We start from the raw sequence: 19,907 nt of genomic DNA, 5'->3' as shown, positions 1-19,907 counted from the left end.
CCTATAGGAAACTCTAGGAAGTATACAAAGATGAATTAAGCCCAGCATCCGCACTGAGGTAGGTTGTAATTCACAGGAGATAAGAAATGTGACTTGAAGATTAATTTCAAACTGGTGTGCTAACTTCCATAAAAGCTGTAAAGAAAAATTCTAACCAGTTTAGAGTAGGGAAGGATTAGGAAAATGAAGTGCCATTTTAATTTGGACCTTGAAACACACAGGTAGCATTTCACCAGATGGAAACAGAGAGGTGTGGGGAGGAAGAGAAAGCAGAGAGGAGGCATGGAAGCAGTGGGAGAAAAGGCTTGAAGAGTGAGGTGGCATGGAAGCAGTGGGAGAAAAGGCTTGAAGAGTGAGGTGGGGTCAGAGAGCTAGGAGAATCTTGAACCTCAAACCAAGGAATCAAAGATTTGTAAGTTTGTTTGTTATTAACACAGAGCTGTGGTATGATAAAAACTGTGCCCCAAGTTTATTCTGATATATACCTGAATGAGACTAGCAGCAATGAGGTGAGTCAGGAGGCTGCACAGTCAGGAGACAGGTAATGAGGGCACACAAGAGGGTAAGGTAAGAAAGAATGGAAAGGGGGCTTGGCATGATGGCTCACACCTGTAATCCCAGCACTTTGGGTGGACCACTGGAGTCCTAGAGTTTGAGACCAGCCTGGGCAACATAGGGAGATCCCATCTCTACAAAAAATTTCATGAATAAAAAATTAGCCGGGTGTGGTGGCCCGCACCTATAGTTCTAGCTACTCGGAAGGCTGATCAAGATCACTTGAACCCAGGTGGAAGCTGCAGTGAGAGACATTGTGGAGACAGGGTAAAGAACTGATAGGAGGCAGAGAGAGGAGCTGTACAGGGGAGGAAAGTATGAGGGATGATATGCAGAATTAAACTGAGGAGATGACAGGATGTCAGAACAAGAGAGAAAACAGAGTATAATAAATAGTAGCTGGTGGGGCACGGTGGCTCATGCCTGTAATCCCAGCACTTTGAGAGGCCAGCCTGGGCACCATGGCGAAACCCTGTTTCTACCAAAAAAATACAAAAAACCATACAAAAAAACAAAAACAAAAAATTAGCCATGCTGAGTTCTTTTTTTTTTTTTTTTTTTTAAAGGCAGGGTCTCACTCTGTCACCCAGGCTGGAGTGCAGTGGCAAGATCATAACTCACTATAACCTCAAACTTCTGGGATCAAGTGATCCACCTGCCTCAGCCTCCCAAGCAGTGGAAGTACAGGTGTGTGCCACCATGCCTGGCTAATTTTTTTTTTTTTTTCTCTGTAGAGACAGGCTCTCACTATGTTGCCTAGGCACAGCATTATTTTAAATTCTTCTCTAAAAATTCTATGCTTCTCCCAAAGCCCTGGGATACAGGCATGAACCACCACACCTGGCCCAGAGTTGTCTTTGTCTTTTTCTACTAGGGGCTATACTATAGAGGTCACAATCATTGGCTACAGTTTATAATATATAGGCTAAAATGTTTTACATATAAGATAACCAGTAAAACTTCATGATTTAGAAACAAATTAGTGTCTTTTTTAGTGTCAAAGTCCCAGCTACTCAGGAGGCTAAGGTGGGAGAATTGCCTGAACTCGGAATGAGCAGAGATCATGCCACTGCACTCCAGCCTGGGTGCCAGAGCAAGACTCTGTCTCAATAAATACACAAATAAATGGAAAGATAGATAGACAGACAGAAAGACATATAGTAGCTAATGCTTACTGAGTGCATACTATGTACCCGACACTATTCTACTGACCTAATATGTACAAACTCATTAATCTTAAAAACTCCCTTAATGAAGTAGGTACCATTATCACCCAACTTTAGAGAGGAGGATATTGAGCCACGAGATTAAATAATTTGCCAAGATCACATAGCAAGTAAATGGCAGAAGTCTCTACCACATGCTGCTAACTATTTGACATTGGCAAGAAACTTCTGAACCTTGGTATCCCTATTTGTAAAATAAGAATAAAGACACCTGTTATAAAGTGATGAAAATTAATTCAATAACACCTATAAGATGTCCAACACACTGGCTAGCATGTAAGGCATGGATGGATGCTTCCTGCAGACTAATTCCTACTTGGCATTTTGGTCCCTTGTCACCAAGGTGTCCAAGCAGAAGTTGGCTCACCAATTGTTTGGGAAGCCAGAGAGGGTATTCTGCCTGGAGCAGGAGACTGGATCCTCTGTCTGTCTGCCTTCTTCCCATCAGCCTGCCTCTCCAGATTTTACTTTAGGGTCCAGCTCAAATATTTAATATATTTGATTTAATATTCCCAACTCCTCAAATATTTAACAGTTAACAGGGATTACTTTGGGGGAGGAGTTAGATTGTAGGGAACATTCACTTGGGGACTTTCTATGCTGTGTGTTCGCTTTTTTTTTTGAGATGGAGTCTTGCCCTGTCACCCAGGCTGGAGTACAATGGCATGATCTCAGCTCAATGCAACCTCCGCCTCCCAGGTTCAAACGATTCTCCTGCCACAGCCTACCAAGTAGCTGAGATTACAGGCACCTGCCACCATGCCCAGCTGATTTTTGTATTTTTAGTAGAGATGGGGTTTGACCATGTTGGCCAGGCTTGTCTCGAACTCCTGACCTCGTGACCCGCCCACCTCGGGCTCCCAAGTGCTGGATTACAGGTGTGAGCCACTGTGCCTGGCCTTGCATTTATTTTTAATAATCTTGTATTATGCTGGTGATAAGAAAAATGTAACCACCTCCTACTCTTGGCACTTATGTGTATATGCATGCAAATCTTCAAATCTAGAAGGAAATTCCTCAAGGGCATAACCAGTTCCACCTCTCTCTCTCTGTGATCCCGCATAACACCTAGCACACTAGGGCTCCTTAAATCTGCTTCTCCATACTACATCTGGATATCAGGTTTACAAATTCAACTTTCTGGCCACCAGAGAATGACTATGGTGGGTGGTTGGGATGAGGTGGGGGTGGGGGTCAGACCGAGGCTCATTGCTGTAGGCTCCCCATCACCCCGCTGCTTCTTCCAGGCCCTGTAGGCTATTCCCACTGTATCATTTGTAGTCTGTAGTTAGCAATCGCTATTAGTAGAAATGGAAGTTCTTATCCAAAGGAGCACCATGAAAGCAAAGGCAAAGCAGATACCAAAACGTTTACAGAAAAGCAAAGTGGCAAACATAATTGTTTGGGTTTTTGTTTTGTTTTTGTTTTCTTGAGACAGAGTCTCACTCTGTCACCCAGGCTTGAGTGCAAGTGGCACAATCATGGCTCACTGCAGCCTCAGCCTCCTGGGCTCAAACAATCCTCCCACCTCGGCCTCCGGAGTAGTTGGGACTACAGGTGCGTGCCACCACTCCTAACTAATTTTTGTATTTTTTTGTAGAGACAGAGTTTCACCATGTTGCCCGGGCTGGTCTCAAACTCCTGGGCTCAAGCGATGTGCCTGCTTCAGCCTCCCAAAGTGCTAGGATTACAGGCATGAGCCATCACAGGCCTGGCCAAACTTAAAGACTGGCATTATCAATGCTCCAGAAAATGTATACGGTGAAAATAGGAGGGAGGCCTGCTAAAACTGCCCTGGCCACATATGGCAATGGGTCAGCCCTGAAGCTTCCTAGCCCAGATAGAATTGATACTGTCTCAAAGCGTACAAGGGGTCTCCCCAGCCTGGCCCCTTGCTCTAAACTCAAGGCAACAGCTTCCAGCTGTGCAGCTTCCAAGAGGCTGAACCTTCCCCTAGAACCCCTCTGCTGCCAAGTTTCTGGGCCAGCTCTTCAGGACAGCCCAAGGAGCCTGGCCAGTTTCGCCAGCCTTTCCCTCCTCTTCCTCCCTCCTGTGGCAGCAGCAGAATTTCCACAGCCCCTCTCACAGCCTAGACAAGCAGCAGGCAGCCACATGGCTCCTGCCTGATTCTTACTGTCCTCAGAAGAGTGTGAAAGGAGTGATAAAACCTTTCTAGAAAAAGAGAAGAAGGGCTGGGCACGGTGGCTTACGCCTGTAATCCCAGCACTTTGGGAGGCCAAGGCAGGCAGATCACCTGAGGTCGGGAGTTCGAGATCAACCTGACCAACATGGAGAAGCCCCATCTCTACTAAAAATACAAAATTAGCTGGGTGTGGTGGCACATGCCTGTAATCCCAGCTATTCAGGAGGCTGAGGCAGGAGAATCGCTTGAACTCGGGAGGCGGAGGTTGCGGTGAGCCGAGATCGTGCCATTGCACTCCACCCTGGGCAACAAGGGTGAAACTCCGCCTCAAAAAAAGAAAGAAAAAGAGAAGAAAAGAAAGGGGTGGACAGCGGGGAGAGGGACAGAGAGATAGAGAGAAAGGAACAAAGGAAGGAAAAGAGAGAAGGAAGGGAAGGAAGGAAGGAAATTACTTTAAATTCAGTAGGGAGGGCTGGGCACAGTGGCTCATGCCTTAATCCCAGAACTTTGGGAGGTCGAGGTGGGCAGATTGTTTGAGCTCAAGAGTTCAAGACCAACCTGTCCAATGTGACAAAATCCCATGTCTACTAAAAATACAAAAATTAGCTGAGTGTGGTGGCAGGAGCCTGTAATCTCAGCTACTTAGGAGGCTGAGGCAAGAGAATCACTTGAATCCGGGAGGTGGAGGTTGCAGTGAGCTGAGATTGTGCCGTTGCACTCCAGTCTGGGTGACAGAGTGGGACTCCATCGCAAAAAAAGAAAAAAAAAAAAGAATTTTAAATTAAAATAAATAAATAAATTTCAGTAGAGTTCAGATAGAGGTTGGAGTGGGGTGGTGACTGGTTAGGAGCACAAAGGTTATTTCAAAGGGTCAGGTGATCCTCCTGCCTCAGCCTCCCGAGAAGCTGGGACTACATGCACGTGCCATCGCACCAGGACTTATATTATCATTTTTGAAAGTTTAAACAAAGAAAGATTGGAGCTGGGTGTGGTGGCTCATGCCTATAATCCCAGAACTTTGGGAGGCCAAGGTGGGAGGATAATTTGAGCTCAGGAGTTCAAGACCAGCCTGGGTAACATAGCGACATCCCCAACTCTACAAAAAATAAAAGAATTAGCCAGACATGGTGGTGTGCGCCTGTAGTCCTAGCTACTCAGGAGGCTGAGGTGGGAGGATTGCCTGAGTCCAGGAGTTTGAGGTTATAGTGAGCTATGATCATGCCACTGCACTCTAGCCTGGGCAACAGAGCAAGACACGTCTCAAAAAACAAAAACAAATAAATACTAGGAGAGTTCAAGTCCCCAGTCATCCCCATGGGATGATTCTAACACAAACAATTAGCCTGGCACTCAAGGCCCTCCATGACCTGCAGCTTCTAGAGTTCTAGCTTCTAGAATCGTTATTCCCTTACCCAAACCCTCCACTCTGCCAGGCAGGTCTATAAAGTTACAGTTTGTCCTGAGGATTAGACAAGATGACCGCAGGGGACAGGCTCTGGATTAGCTACGAATTACAACAGTAACAGCAACGATAATGATAGTCTTTATTATGCCAGGACATAAGTGACAGAGAAAAGACTAGAAGGCATTGTATTGGGCAGTTTTGTTTATTTTATTTTTTTAATAAAATTTTAAAAAATATGGAACTCTTCACAAATTTGCATGTCATCCTTGCACAGGGGCCATGCTAATCTCTGTATCATTCCTATTTTATTTTATTTTGTTCCAATTTTAGTATACATGCTGCCGAACCAAGCACTGGGCAGTTTTAAAAATGAGGAAATCTGAGGCTCAGGAATTAGGTGACTTACATGGTCTAGTCATGTAAGTAGTAAGTTGTCTACCTTGTCCCTATATTATTCTCTCTTTTTTTTTTTTTTTTTTTTGAGATGGAGTCTCGCTCTGTCGCCCAAGTTGGGGTGCAGTAGTGCGATCTCAGCTCACTGCAACCTCTGCCTCCCGGATTCATGTGATTCTTGTACCTCAGCCTCCCAAGTAGCTGGGATAACAGGCATGAGCCACTGCACCCAGCCAGCCTACATTACTCTCTACAGCTGTTAAATAGACAATCATTGAGTGAATGAATAAAAGCTAGCATATTCTCAGCAAATCAAAGAAGCCGTGTGCTTTTCCTCATGAAAATCAACTTTTTTTATTTTTTGAGACAGTTTTGCTCTTGTTGCCCAGGCTGGAGTGCAATGGCACGACCTCAGCTCACTGCAACCTCCACCTGCCAGGTTAAAGCGATTCTCCTACCTCAGCCTCCTGAGTAGCTGGGATTACAGGCGCCAGCCAACACGCCGGTCTAATTTTTTTTATTTTTAGTAGAGATGAGTTTTCACCATGTTGGCCAGGCTGGGCTTGAACTTCTGACCTCAGGTGATCCACCTGCTTGGGCCTCCCAAAGTGCTGGGATTACAGGAGTGAGCCACCGCGCCAGGCCGAAAATCAACTTCTTAATCAAAATAATCAAACAGCTCCAATTTCAAAACTAATCACTAAAGAATTTTTTTCTGAGGATCCGAGAGCTTTACAAACATTAAAGGGCCAAAACTCCTCTGAAAACAGCAAGCACCAAGAAAAGTCTTCTACTAGGAGGAACGTTGGCAGTATCTCAAGGGTGAGAGGGGGAGGTTGGAAGGAAATGCTGGTGCTAAAGGCAAGGACTGCCGTTTCAGGAGCCTGACCTTGAGCTTATTTACCATGGCCTCATTCTACCTCTTCAGAGGATAGTGGCTGATTAATGAGGCAGTGTTGGTAAGCCTGAGTCTTCCTGGGAAGAAAAGCAGAGGGCAAATCAAAACCCAGAGAGGATTCATTATAACATCCAACAGGCCCACTCAGTTCTCTCTCAAGAAGGCCTTTCTACAAAACAGCTAAGAACCTCTCCACCCTGTTTCACTGTCACAGAGGAGTAAAATGGCTCTGTCCCTACAGGCAACATATCAACATATCTAGCACAATGTTTGCTCACAAACACAGAACTATTATAAGAAATGTGAAAGAACCTGAACCTCCATAGTGGTAGAAAACATAGTAGATCTGGTGTTGAAAGCCCCTGGAGGGGTGATGGGTCACTTACTAGCTACGTGGCTTAATGCAAGTCAGAGGCAAATTACTGAGAAGCTAGGGTCGGATCAGCTCTAAAGTACCTTTTCAGGGCCAGGCACAGTTGTTCATGCTTGTAATCTCAGCACTTTTGGAGGCCAAGATGGGAGGATCACTTGAGCCAAGGAATTTGAGACCAGCGTGGGCAACATAGTGAGACCCTGTCTCAAAAAAAAAATATATATATATATATATATATTTGCCTATCCATCTATCTATCTATAGATAGATAGATAAATAGATATATATCAAAAAAAGAAAATTGGCTGGGCATGGTGGTGTGTGCCTGCAGTCCTGGCAACCTGGGAGGCTGAGGTGGGAGGATCACTTGAGCCCAGGAGTTTGAGGTTACAGTGAGCTATGATCATGCCACTGCACTCTAGCCTGGGCAACAGAGTGAGACTCGGTCTCTAAAAATATAAGGTACCTTTCCACTTCCAAAAATTCCCATGATTCTTTCCACAGGATACCATTCTCAGCAACAAATCTTGTAGTAGAACTTGTCTCCTCAGAATCTGGTCAAAACATCACTAGTTAGGGTGTTCTTTCCAAAAAATAGCAAATCTCCTAGAAACAGGCACATTGTGTGTTACCCTATTAGGACCCATCCCCAAAGCAAGGCACATGTGGATGCTTCATTAATACTCTGTTGAAAGGAGGAGGTCCTTGGAAACTGGTAGTACCAACTTAGCATGGCATACCATGAAAGGTGATTGGAGCCACACTCAAGGAACTACAAGGCAGCTTTTCATAAATAAAAGCCACAAAATGCAATTTATAACTACATCTGTCTAAACAGACTAAAGAAAAGTAGCTTTCTATACCTAGGTCTTCACCCCTTCTCCTCCCCACCTCTCTACTTTATCATCCCTGTCCTACACAGCACTGAGACCCCTGTCTTTCTGGTTCCAGGTCCACTTTTCCTTTTTCCACATCAGAATGCCTTTAGTCACTGATAGAAATGAACAAACATGAATATGAGTTCTAAACAGGAAGACAGATTGCCTCAAGAACCAACTTGTCAATATGTTACTAATACGTGAAATAAGTGGGAATGGTGTCTAACATGGGCATGATAAAATCCTAAAATACATATTGTGCTAGGGATTTGAACAAATTTCAGGATTTTTAAGGAAGGCTGTGTCTCACATCTCAATTAATCTTCCCAAAAGAACCCTAAGAGGCAAGGTTTATTCCAATTTTATCAATTAGGAACCTAAGGCTCAGTAAGAAGAAAATACCTGCCTCAAGGTTGACTGGTAAGGCTGCAGAGCCAGAACTCAAAGAGACGTCTTCTAAATCCAGTGCTCTCTCCAGCACATCTCAGCTACATCCTCTTTCTCATCAGTATAGGTCTTTATGTATACAAAGCATTTCTGCATTCATTGTTCATACTGCTTCTGCCACAGCTCATGAAAAGGGCAATGCAGGTGTCTAAATGGCACCAGATATATACCCACCTTTTTTTTTTTTTTTTTTTTTGAGACAGGGTCTTGCTCTGTCACCCAGGCTGGAGCGCAGTGGCACAATCATAGCTCACTGCAACCTCAAACTTCTGGGCTCAAGTGATCCTCCCGCCTCAGCCTTACAAGTAGCTGCTGCTACAACAGGCATGCGCCACCATGCCTGGCTATTTTTAATTTTTAGTAGCGATGAAGTCTCGCTATGTTGCCTAGGCTGGTTTTGAACACCTGGGCTCAAGCGATCCGCCTGCATTGACCTCCCAAAGTGTTGGAATTAAAAGGTGTGAGCCACCGTGCTGTCCTATCCACACTTTTAAAGATGCTAATAAATAACTTGATCACCATTAGAGAAAATAAATCCTATGTATCTGGCATCACTGAGAAGTACAAAATTTCACATAAGCAATTTTCCTACTAACTGAAATTTATCCCTTTTAAGGAAAAGCTCTTTCTTTATATCAAAACATATTCTCCAAAATACATAAGGTATGTTACTCTTTACTTAGAATTAATGAAATTTAATCAGGGATATTCGACTATAAACATGATATAAACATCCTACATACTGTGCTAGGAATTCAAAGATTTTTTTTTTTGAGACAGGGTCTCACTCTGTTGCCCAGGCTGGAGTGCAGTGGTGCAATCTCAGCTCACTGCAACCTCCGCCTCCCAGCCTCAAGTGATCCTCCCCACCTCAGCCTCCCAAGTAGCTGGGGCTACCGGTGTGCAGGACCATGCCCGGCTAGTTTTGTACTCTTTGTAGAGATGGGGTTTTGCCATGTTGCCTAAGCTGGTCTCAAACTCCTGAGCTCAAGCGATCAGCCCACCTTGGCCTCCCAAAGTGCTGGGATTACAGGTGTGAGCCACTGTGCCTGGCCCAAGGGTAAATCTTTAAACTTGAGTTTATAATCTTGTAAAGGAAGAGACACATCTGTAACCATAATATGAAGCCAAAGAACATGGGCTTGGGGTGTGCCGAAAGGAAGGTAAGACAACACAAGCAAGGCTAGTGGGGACCAACAACCCAGGGTGACTTACTGAAGAGAAGTGGGAGGCACTGAAGAGTCCTGGGCAGGAGAATGGTATACTACTTGTGCTTTTTGAAAAGATGACTCTAGCACAACAGGGAGGCCAGAGGCAGAAAATAGACTTAGGTGGCAGCTGTAGAGGTAGAGAGAAAACTGCACTGCCAGGGCAGGGGCAGTAGGAACTAAAACAGGTGGATCTGAAAGGCATTACAGATGTAGAGACAATGCTCTTAGCATATAGGGGTGTGGGAAAGGTGGGGAGCTAAAGAGAACACTAAGATTCTTGCTTTCATGGAAAGACTTCGGAATGAGAAAATAAGAGTAGGTATTGGTTTAAAGGAGCTGTGAGGGACTAACTCAGGATGGGATGATGGGGAATGCTTTATAGAGGAAGTGACATTTAAGCTAGATATTAAAATATGAGCAGGATAAGTAGAGTTTCATCAAAAAGTAAAAAAGGAGCATTCTAGGCAGAGAAAACAGCACGTGCAAAGACAGAGCATATTACAGTTGAACAATGGCATGCAGTTTTAGGGAGGTGCATCAGATGATAAGAAGGGTAATAAGCAAGGCCAGGGGCGGTGGCTCACGCCTGTAATCCCAGCACTTTGGGAGGCCAAGGCAGGTGGATCATGAGGTCAGGAGATTGAGACCATCCTGGCCAACATGGTGAAACCCCGTCTCTACTAAAAATACAAAAATTAGCTGGGTGTGGTCGCATGCCTGTAATCCCAGCTACTCAGGAGGCTGAGGCAGGAGAATCATTTGAACCCAGGAGGTGGAGGTTGCAGTGAGCCGGGATCATGCCACTGCACTCCAGTCTGGTGACAGAGGAAGACTCCGTCTCAAAAAAAAAAAGGGTAAGTAATATTAAATTGTGAGGCACTTGCCTCATGCTAAGAAATTGTAGATGATGAAAAGACAATCAAGGTTTCTAAAGGAAGAGGGTAAAGGGGAACAGCATGATCAGGGCTATGTTTCAGAAGGGAAACTGTATAAAGTACAGACTGGAATGGTAAGACAAAGTAGGAAGGCAATACAGCATAATGGCTAAGATTAAGAGGTCTGAACTTAAGACAACCTAATACAAATTCTGGGTTTATAGCTTAATAGCTCTGCAACCTTGGGCAAGTTATTTACTCTCTCTGTGCCTTAATTTTCCCCAGCTGTAAAATGGGAATAATAATAGCACTTTATCAGGCACATGCCACCACACCTGGCTATTTTTTTTTTTTTAATTTTTGTAGAGACAGGATCTTGCTATGTTGTCCAAGCTGGTCTCGAACTCCTGAACTAAAGTGAAGCTCCCACCTTGGCCTCCCAGAGCACTGGGATAACAGGTATGAGCCACTGTGCCCAGCCCATAGTTCCTAATTACACCTTTTTGTATTTTATTAATTTATCTTTCTCTTACTGCCTTAAGTTCCAGGAAATCACAAACTGTGTGCTCACCACTGAATTCTTAGAAATCAGCACAATGGCTGGCACAGCATAAGTGCTTGGTAAATACTTCTTGAATGAATGAAAGGTTCCAAACTATATATTTTAAATGAACTCTATTTAAAGGTAACCTTTATATAGAACCCCAGGACACATAGAAGAAGACAGTTTGAAGTAAGGGATATTTGGAGACTTGTTCCCTCTGCTTCCCCCTGGTTCTTAAGTCAGTTCTATAGTTCTGTAAAACTTTACAGAATGCAGTGCAAAAACCATTGTCTGTTACAAGCAAGAAGTAATGTATGTCTGAAGTAAGGCAATGACAATAAAGATGCAACAATAGCTTTGAGAACTATTTATCATAGGCCCTGACAACCAATTACAGTAGGCCCTCTGTATCCATGGGTTCCACATGTGTGGATTCAACCAACCTGAGATGAAAAACATTTTGGGGGAAAAAAAAGCATCTGTACTGAAGATGTATAAACATTTTTTCTTGTCATTATTCTAAACAATACAATGTAACAACTATTTACATAGTATTTACATTGCATTATATAAGTAACCCAAAGATGATTTAAACTATAGGAAGGATGTGTGTAGGTTATATGCTAATATTATACCATTTTATATAGAGACTTGAGCATCCAAGGATTTTGGTATCTGTGTGAAGTCCTGGAACCAATACCTCACAGGTACTGAGGGACAACTGTATAAATGAAGAATGAGAAAAGGAAAATTCTTGAAGCACCTCTAAATTTCCCAGCTTGAGTGAACAAATAGATGAACATGTGTGCCAAAAAGCAAGATAAGAATGTAAGAGTGGCTGGGCACAGTGGCTCACGTTTGTAATCCCAGCACTTTGGGAGGTCGAGGCAGGTGGGTCACTTGAGGCCAGGAGTTCGAGACCAGCCTGGCCAACATGGTGAAACCCTGTCTCCACTAAAAATACAAAAAAAATTAGCCAGGCACGGTGGCAGGCACCTGTAATCCCAGCTACTCGGGAGGCTGAGGCAGAAGAATTGCTCAAACCCAGGAGGTGGAGGTTGCAGTTAGCCAAGATCACACAATTGCAATCCACCCTGGGAAACAAGAGCAAAACTCCATCTCAAAAAAAAAAAAAAAAGAATGTAAGAGTAACAATAACAATTTCCATTCATTTGAGCATAGTATCACCCCTATCAAGCAAATACTATTAATACCCTCGACTTATAGAATAAATCTTTCACGATGTTAAGCAACTGTCATGATCTTTATTAGCAAAGATTATGAGGCTAATAAGTAGCAGAATTAAGATTCAAACTGAAGACTGTCCCACTCCAAGCCCAAAATCTAAACCGTCTTGCTATATTGGCAAGCAGTTTGAGAGTTAGGTCTTAGACGTGAGATATCTACTGGATGTACAGTTAGAAATAATCAGTAACTAATGAAAAATATGATTTGGGGTTAGAGATATGGATCTGGGCTCCATTTGGAACAGTGAATAAATTCAGAAGAGTGTCTATGAGAAGATCATGCTTGCTTGTAAGGCCTGTAAATGGGTGATGTACTCATTTGTGATTGAAGTTTGTTGATTTACCAAGGTCTCTGCCTTGCACAGATCTAGCGGGCATCAGCATTAAGAGAAGAAGTAAAACACTTTAGGAGAAATTCCAGATCTCTGGGGATTCCTGTTAGGACCTTTATATTATTTTTATTTTGGGAGAATTTAACAGAAAGACAGTGACACCAATGTCAACAAAAAAAATGAGACAGCAAAGGTGATAAAGAGAATAGATTTGGGGATCATCATTTTCTCTTCTGCTTGAGATTCCACAGCTCTCAACAAAAATGATTATTATTTGTGTATGGCTCTTTACAACTAACAAAGTGTTTCCCATTTACAAGGTATTTCCTGTTTACCAATAATGTCAGATGAACCTCACAACAGCCCTTTAAGGTGAGGGCATTATTATTTTCACTTTACCAAAGAGGAATGAAGTCCAGAAAAGTTAAATTTACCTTGCCTAAGGTCATACAGCTAAAAAGCAACTGGGCCACGATGTAACCACGGTTTTCTGGCTCCTCCCTTTCCAGAAGACTCACCTGAGATAACATGAGCCATTCACTTATGAACCAAGAGTCATCATCCCTATGTATACTTTCACTACATTTAAAAATAAAACAATAGGGGGATAGTGACTGGGAAGGGGCTAATGGTATGCTGGTAATGTTCTGCTTCTTGATGTAGGTGCTAGTAACACAGGTGTGTTCACCTTGTGGCAAGTCTTTGAGTTGTAAACTTTGTGTACTTTTCTGTACATATGTCATACTGTAATTATTAAATACCAGGCAAGCCAGGTCCGGAGGCTTGCACTTGTAATCCCAGCGGCTCAGGAGGCTGAGATGGGAGGATCACTTGAGCCCAGGAGTTCAAGACCAGCCTGGGTGACAAAGCAAGACCCCCATCTCTCAAAAAAAAAAAAAAAAACTGGGCACGGTGGCTTACGCCTGTAATCTTAGCACTTCGAGAGGCCAAGGCAGACAGATTACCTGAGGCCAGGAGTTTGAGACCAGCCTGGCCAACATGCTAAAATCTCGTCTCTAATAAAAATACACACACACACACACACACACATACACACATACACACACAATTAGCCAGGTGTGGTGGTGCATGCCTATAATCCCAGCTACTCAGGAGGCTGAGGCACAAGAAGTGCTTGAACCTGGAAGGTGGAGGCTGCAGTGAGCTGAGATCATACCACTTCACTCCAGCCTGGGTGACAGAGTGAGACTCTGTCTCAAGAGAAACAACAACAAATAAAAAAAAATTAGCCAGGTATGGTGGCATGCCTGAAGTCTCAGCTACTCAGGAGGCTGAGGCTGGAGGATCACTTGAGCTCAGGAGTTTGAGGCTTCAGTGAGCTATGATTGTGCCACTGTACCCAGTCTGAGTGACACAGCAAGATCCCATCTTTTTTTTTTTTTTTTTTTTTTGAGTTGGAGTTTTAACTCTTGTTGCCCAGGCTGGAGTGCAGTGGTGTGATCTTGGCTCACTGCAACCTCTGCCTTCCAGTTTCAAGCGATTCTCCTGCCTCAACCTGCCAAGTAGCTGGGATTCCAGGTGTCTACCACCACCCCCAGCAAATTTTTGTATTTTTAGTATAGACGGGGTTTCACTATGTTGGCCAGGCTGGTCTTGAACTCCTGACCTTGTGATCTGCCTGCCTCAGCCTCCCAAACTGCTGGGATTACTGGCATGAGCCATCGCGCCTGGCCAAGATCCCATCTCTTAAAAAAAAAAAAAAAAAAAAAAAAAAAAGCAAGCAAAACTGATAATCAAACTCGGAACACTAAGTTGGATATGTCACATTTTTTACTCAATTTCTCAAACAGTAGCTACATATAGGACATCTACCAGTTACATAAGGATGTACAAAATTCTTGCACACTCAAATAATATATCCACCCAATTGTCCCAATCCAGAATGTCTTAGTGATGTGAAAGAATCTGACAGGATTGGAAGTAACAGAAGCCCAGGAAAGGGTGAAGATTTTTGTTAATGAAAACAAAAATGGCATTGAAAATGGAGCTATCCTACATCATCAATGATGAGATATCTCAATTTCAGAGATAACAAAAATGTAAAAAAAAAATGGCCAGTGACAATTGAAAGATACTATCAATTGTAAAATAAATTCCAATTTCAGTGTTAAAATATAAAAAAGCAAAAAAAAAAAAAAAGAAAGAAAGCATTTTAAAACAAAGGAAATATAATATTCTAATCTCAAAAGGTAGCTCAGTTGTGGGATAACAGACTTGTGAAGCACATCTCCTTGTACAAGCTCTTTGTTTTAGAGATAAGGACACTAAAGCCTTCATTTAAGTTATTAAATAACCTTACTAAATTAAAGCTCAAACATCAGAAAGTTGATAACTACAATTACAAAGCTGGTTCCTTGAATGCTCATTCTCTTGCTACTACCCAGATGCCTCCTTTAAATCCAAAAGATTTACATATTAATTCCATATTAAAACTCTATTTTGACTTTCATATTTCTTTACTTCATTAACTCACTAAAAAATAATAAAAGTTAATTTTTAAAAATCAATTAAACCCGGGCACGGTGGCTCATGCCTATAATACCAGCACTTTGGAAGGCTGAGGCAGGTGGATCACTTGAGGTCAGGAGTTCCAGACCAGCCTGGCCAACATGGTGAAACCCCATCTCTACTAAAAATACAAAAATCAGTTGGGCATGGTGGCAGGTATCTGTATTCCCAGCTACTTGGGAGGCTGAGGCATGAGAATTGCTTGAACCCGGGAAGTGGGGGTTGCAGTGAGCCAAGATTGCACCACTGCACTCCAGCCTGGGAAACAGGGCGAGACTCCATTTTAAAAAAAAAAAAAAAAACTGAGCTGGGTGCGGTGGCTCACGCCTGTAATCCCAGCGCTTTGGGAGGCTGAGGCAGGTGGATCACCTGAGGTCAGGAGTTCGAGAACAGCCTGGCCAACATAGTGAAACCCTGTCACTATTAAAAAAAAAAAAAAATAGCTGGGCATGGTAGCAGGTGCCTGTAATCCCAGCTACTAGGGAGGCTGAGGCAGAAGAATCACTTGAACCCAGGAGGTGGAGGTTGCAGTAAGCCAAGATCACACCACTGCACTCCAGCCTGGGCAACAAGAGCAAAACTCCATCTCAAAAAAAAAAAAATTCATTAATTAAGATGATTAATTAATTAAGTTTAGGAAACTTCATTTCTTGCTTATACGAGTTTGTTTCCTTGTTCTTCAAAACCAGTGAAGCAATACAAAGTTAGATAAAAGACAAAATTAGTAATCTCCCAGCCCCTTTCCATTCCTCTCCAAGGCCTCCTACAAGATGAGAAATGGTAACATATTTTTGTGCCCCCCAAAAACATAAATACAAATATATTGGAAAGGGTTTTGTTGTTCTCTGTTTTTAGAAAACTAGGTTTAAACTTTACACGTTGCTCTGCAACTTATCTCATCTAATAATTTATCAACATCTCCCCAAGCGTCAATAACTAAAATTCTAACTCATACTTTTAAAAAGCTACATAAAAGTCCATATAAGGAGTATCCATAACATGTTCACATATTTTTCTGTTGAGGGAATGGCTATTTTCAATGTTACCATTTCAAATAATGCTGTAATGAGTATCCTTGACATATTTCAAGTGAAAGAAAAAAAACTATTTCTACACACATACTTTCCTTGTTGTCCCATGTTTTGATTACTCCCAGTCTTATCATCATCCCTACCTCCCTTGCTCAGAGAATCATTCTCAGGGTCCAGTGTGATGACAGACAGCAAAGTAACTTGGAGAATGTCAAGGCAAGACATGTGATAGTTAATGTTGGTAAATTGGAAATGGCCTGTCTTGGCTGCCTCTCTCAGTCACTTGCACATGCTATTCCCCTCCTCCCCTTACATGTGCTCCCTGTTCTGGTCTCAGCAGCTGCTTCCAACTCAACTGATGTGAGCACAGCTGGCTACTTTGTCACACTCCTAACCCTGGCAAGTGCAGACAGGCCCAGGAGCTCTCCAAACAATTGGGAAGGAGAAAGAATACATTATCACTGTGAAATAATATAATACAGAGGTATCTAGAGTAAAATATAAAACTCCCTCTTCATTAAGCCTCAACCCACATTTGCCAGTGACACCCCCCAGCTCAGAAGTGACCACTGTTTTAGAAGTCTGTTGTACAATCTTTCGGATTTTTCCTAAGCATGTACACATACAGGTATATATTCACATACAGGTATGTGTGTTTGGTCTACATACCTGTAATCATACCATATAATATGTTCTGCAACTTGCCCTTTTCACGTAAAAATTTATTTGACATGTTTCCATACCAGCATATAATAGATTACTCACATTTTTAATTAATTTCTTTTGAGACAAAGTCTCACTCTGTCGCCCAGGCTGGAGTGCAGTGGCACCATCATGGCTCACTGCAACCTTGACCACCTGGGCTCAGGTGATCCTCCCACCTCAGCCTCCTGGTAGCTGGGACTACAGGTGTGCACCACCATACCCAGCTAATTTATTTGTAGAGATGGGATTTCACCATGTTGCCCAAACTGTTCTCAAACTCCTAGGCTCAAGTAATCCGCCCACCTTGCCCTCCCAAAGTGCTGGGATTACAGGTGTGAGCTATCATGGCTGGCAATTCCTTAAACTTTTAAAAGCTTACAAAATCCTATGTAAGAATGTGCCACAACTTTATTTTCCCATTTTGCTACATCTAGACATTTAAGTTGTTCACAGTGTTTTGCCATGTCAAAGAATGCTGTATTGATAACACTGGCAGCACATCTCTAATTTTACACACAAGCTAATATTTCTCTAGGATATATACCAATAATTAGAATTAATGGGTTGAAAAGCTTGTGTATTTTAAATGTCAACAGATATTCCCAGATTACCATCTGAAACTGTGTACTAGTTTATAATCTCACCAACAGAGGATAAAAATTCCCATCTACACACTTCTACCAATAAATTTTACCAATATATAAGATAGAATATATTATTGTTTTAATTTATATCTTATTTCCAGAAAAGTTAAACATCTCCTCACATGTGCAACTGTTCATTCTTATTTCTTATGAAAGGTATTACCATTTTGATTTTAAACATGAGGGTTCAGAGATGCTAGAGTGACACAACCAGTAAGTAGCAGACATCAAAGCTGTTTTTTAACAATTTCCCATCAAAACTAGGCCTCTTTCTGTCAAGTGTAATTCCCCCTACCAGCAGCCAGCAAACTATGGCCTATAAGTTAGCAGCCCATATTTTGTAAATCAGGTTTTACTAAAACATAGCCATGCCCATTCATTTAAGTATTGTCTATGGCTGCTTTTGTTCTCCAATGGCAGAGGTGAGTAGTTACAACTACATGGTCTGCAAAGCCTAAAATATTTACTACTGGGGTCTAAACAGAAACAATAACTTGACTGAGCACAGTGACTCACACCTGTAATCCCAGTACTTTGGGAGGCTGAAGTGGGTGGACTGCTTGCTGTTAGAGCCCAGGAGTTCGAGACCAACCTGGGCAACGTGGCGAGATTCCGTCTCTACAAAAATTAGAAAAATAGCCAGTTGTGGTGGCATGCACCTGTAGTCCCAGATACTCAGGAGGCTAAGGTGGGAGGACTGCTTGAGCCTGGGAGGCCAAGGCCGTGGTGAACCGCCATTGTGCCACCGCATTCCAGCCTGGGAGACAGAGTGAGACTCCATGTCGAAAAAACAAAAATCACACACAAAAAAAACAAGAGTTAAAAACTAATGAAGCCTTCCGTCCTTCCTTCCTTCCTTCCTTCCTTTCTCTCTCTCTCTCTCTCTCTCTCTCTCTCTCTTTCTTTCTTTTTCTTTCCCTCTGTGACCCACGCTGCATGTAATCTACTCGGCTCGCTGCTGCCCCGCACTGCGGACTGCCTGGGACTGCCAGCGCTCGCCAGCCTCCTTTTTCTCCTTTGGTTGCAGGTCCCGTTTCGCCATGTTGGCCACGCTACTCTCCGGCTCCTGACCCCCTCGGCCTCCCGAAGTGCTGGGACTGCGGGCGGAGTCTCGCTCACTCGGTGCTCCGTGTGGCCCGGGCTGGAGTGCGGTGGCGTGGTCTTGGCTCGCAGCAGCCTCCGCCTCCCAGCCGCCTGCCTTGGCCTACCAGGGTGCTGGGATTGCAGCCCCTGCCCGGCCGCCGCCCCGTCTGGGAGGTGAGGAGCGCCTCTGCCCGGCCACCCATCGTCTGGGAGGTGAGGAGCGCCTCTGGCCCCTCGGGGGGAGGCCTCTGCCCGGCCACCCATCGTCTGGGAGGTGAAGAGCGCCTCTGCCCGGCCACCCATCGTCTGGGAGGTGAGGAGCATCTCTGCCCGGCCACCCATCGTCTGGGAAGTGAGGAGCGCCTCTGCCCGGCCACCCATCGTCTGGGAGGTGAGGAGCGCCTCTGCCCGGCCACCCATCGTCTGGGAAGTGAGGAGCGCCTCTGCCTGGCCGCCCTGTCTGGGAAGAAGTGAGGAGCGCCTCTGCCGGCCGCCCCGTCTGGGAGGTGAGGAGCGACTCTGCCCGGCTGCCCCGTCTGGGAAGAAGTGGGGAGCGCCTCTGCCCGGCCGCCCCGTCTGGGAAGTGAGGACCGCCTCTGTCCGGCCGCCTCGTCCGGGAAGAAGTGAGGAGCGCCTCTGCCCGGCCGCCCCATCTGGGAAGAAGTGAGCAGCGCCTCTGCCCGGCCGCCCCGTCCGGGAAGAAGTGAGGAGCGCCTCTGCCCGGCCGCCCCGTCCGGGAAGAAGTGAAGAGCGCCTGTGCCCGGCCACCTCGTCTGGGGAGTGAGGAGCGCCTCTGCCCGGCCACCCATCGTCTGGGAAGTGAGGAGCTCCTCTGCCCGGCCGCCCCGTCTGGGAAGTGAGGAGCGCCTCTGCCCGGCCACCCATCGTCTGGGAAGTGAGGAGCACCTCTGCCCGGCCGCCCCGTCTGGGAAGTGAGGAGCGCCTCTGCCTGGCCGCCCCGTCTGGGAAGTGAGGAGCGCCTCTGCCCGGCCACCCATCGTCTGGGAAGTGAGGAGTGCCTCTGCCCGGCCACCCATCGTCTGGGAAGTGAGGAGCGCCTCTGCCCGGCTGCCCCGTCTGGGAAGTGAGGAGCGCCTCTGCCCGGCCGCCCTGTCTGGGAAGTGAGGAGCGCCTCTGCCCGGCCACCCATCGTCTGGGAAGTGAGGGGCGCCTCTGCCCGGCCACCCATCGTCTGGGAAGTGAGGAGCGCCTCTGCCTGGCCGCCCTGTCTGGGAAGAAGTGAGGAGCGCCTCTGCCCGGCCACCCCATCTGGGAGGTGAGGAGCGACTCTGCCTGGCTGCCCCGTCTGGGAAGAGTGGGGAGCGCCTCTGCCCGGCCGCCCCGTCTGGGAAGTGAGGACCGCCTCTGCCCGGTCGCCCCGTCTGGGA

The 19,907-nt window shown here is 44.9% G+C and overlaps 1 protein-coding gene and 1 non-coding gene across 4 annotated transcripts in view; both read right to left on the bottom strand.

Moving 5' to 3' along the window:
- The window catches only part of NUMA1 (nuclear mitotic apparatus protein 1), an 81,216-nt gene that overhangs the window by 39,587 nt on the left and 21,722 nt on the right, over nt 1-19,907 (bottom strand). The window lies entirely within an intron of this gene.
- On the bottom strand, nt 5,559-5,665 carry LOC115830501. Its single transcript, XR_004026055.1, has one exon. It is a non-coding gene; the product is annotated as a U6 spliceosomal RNA (small nuclear RNA).

The sequence above is a fragment of the Nomascus leucogenys genome, chromosome 15 (assembly GCF_006542625.1).
Source record: "Nomascus leucogenys isolate Asia chromosome 15, Asia_NLE_v1, whole genome shotgun sequence".
NCBI lineage: Eukaryota > Metazoa > Chordata > Mammalia > Primates > Hylobatidae > Nomascus > Nomascus leucogenys.
This window is presented reverse-complemented; position numbering and strand designations above follow the sequence as displayed.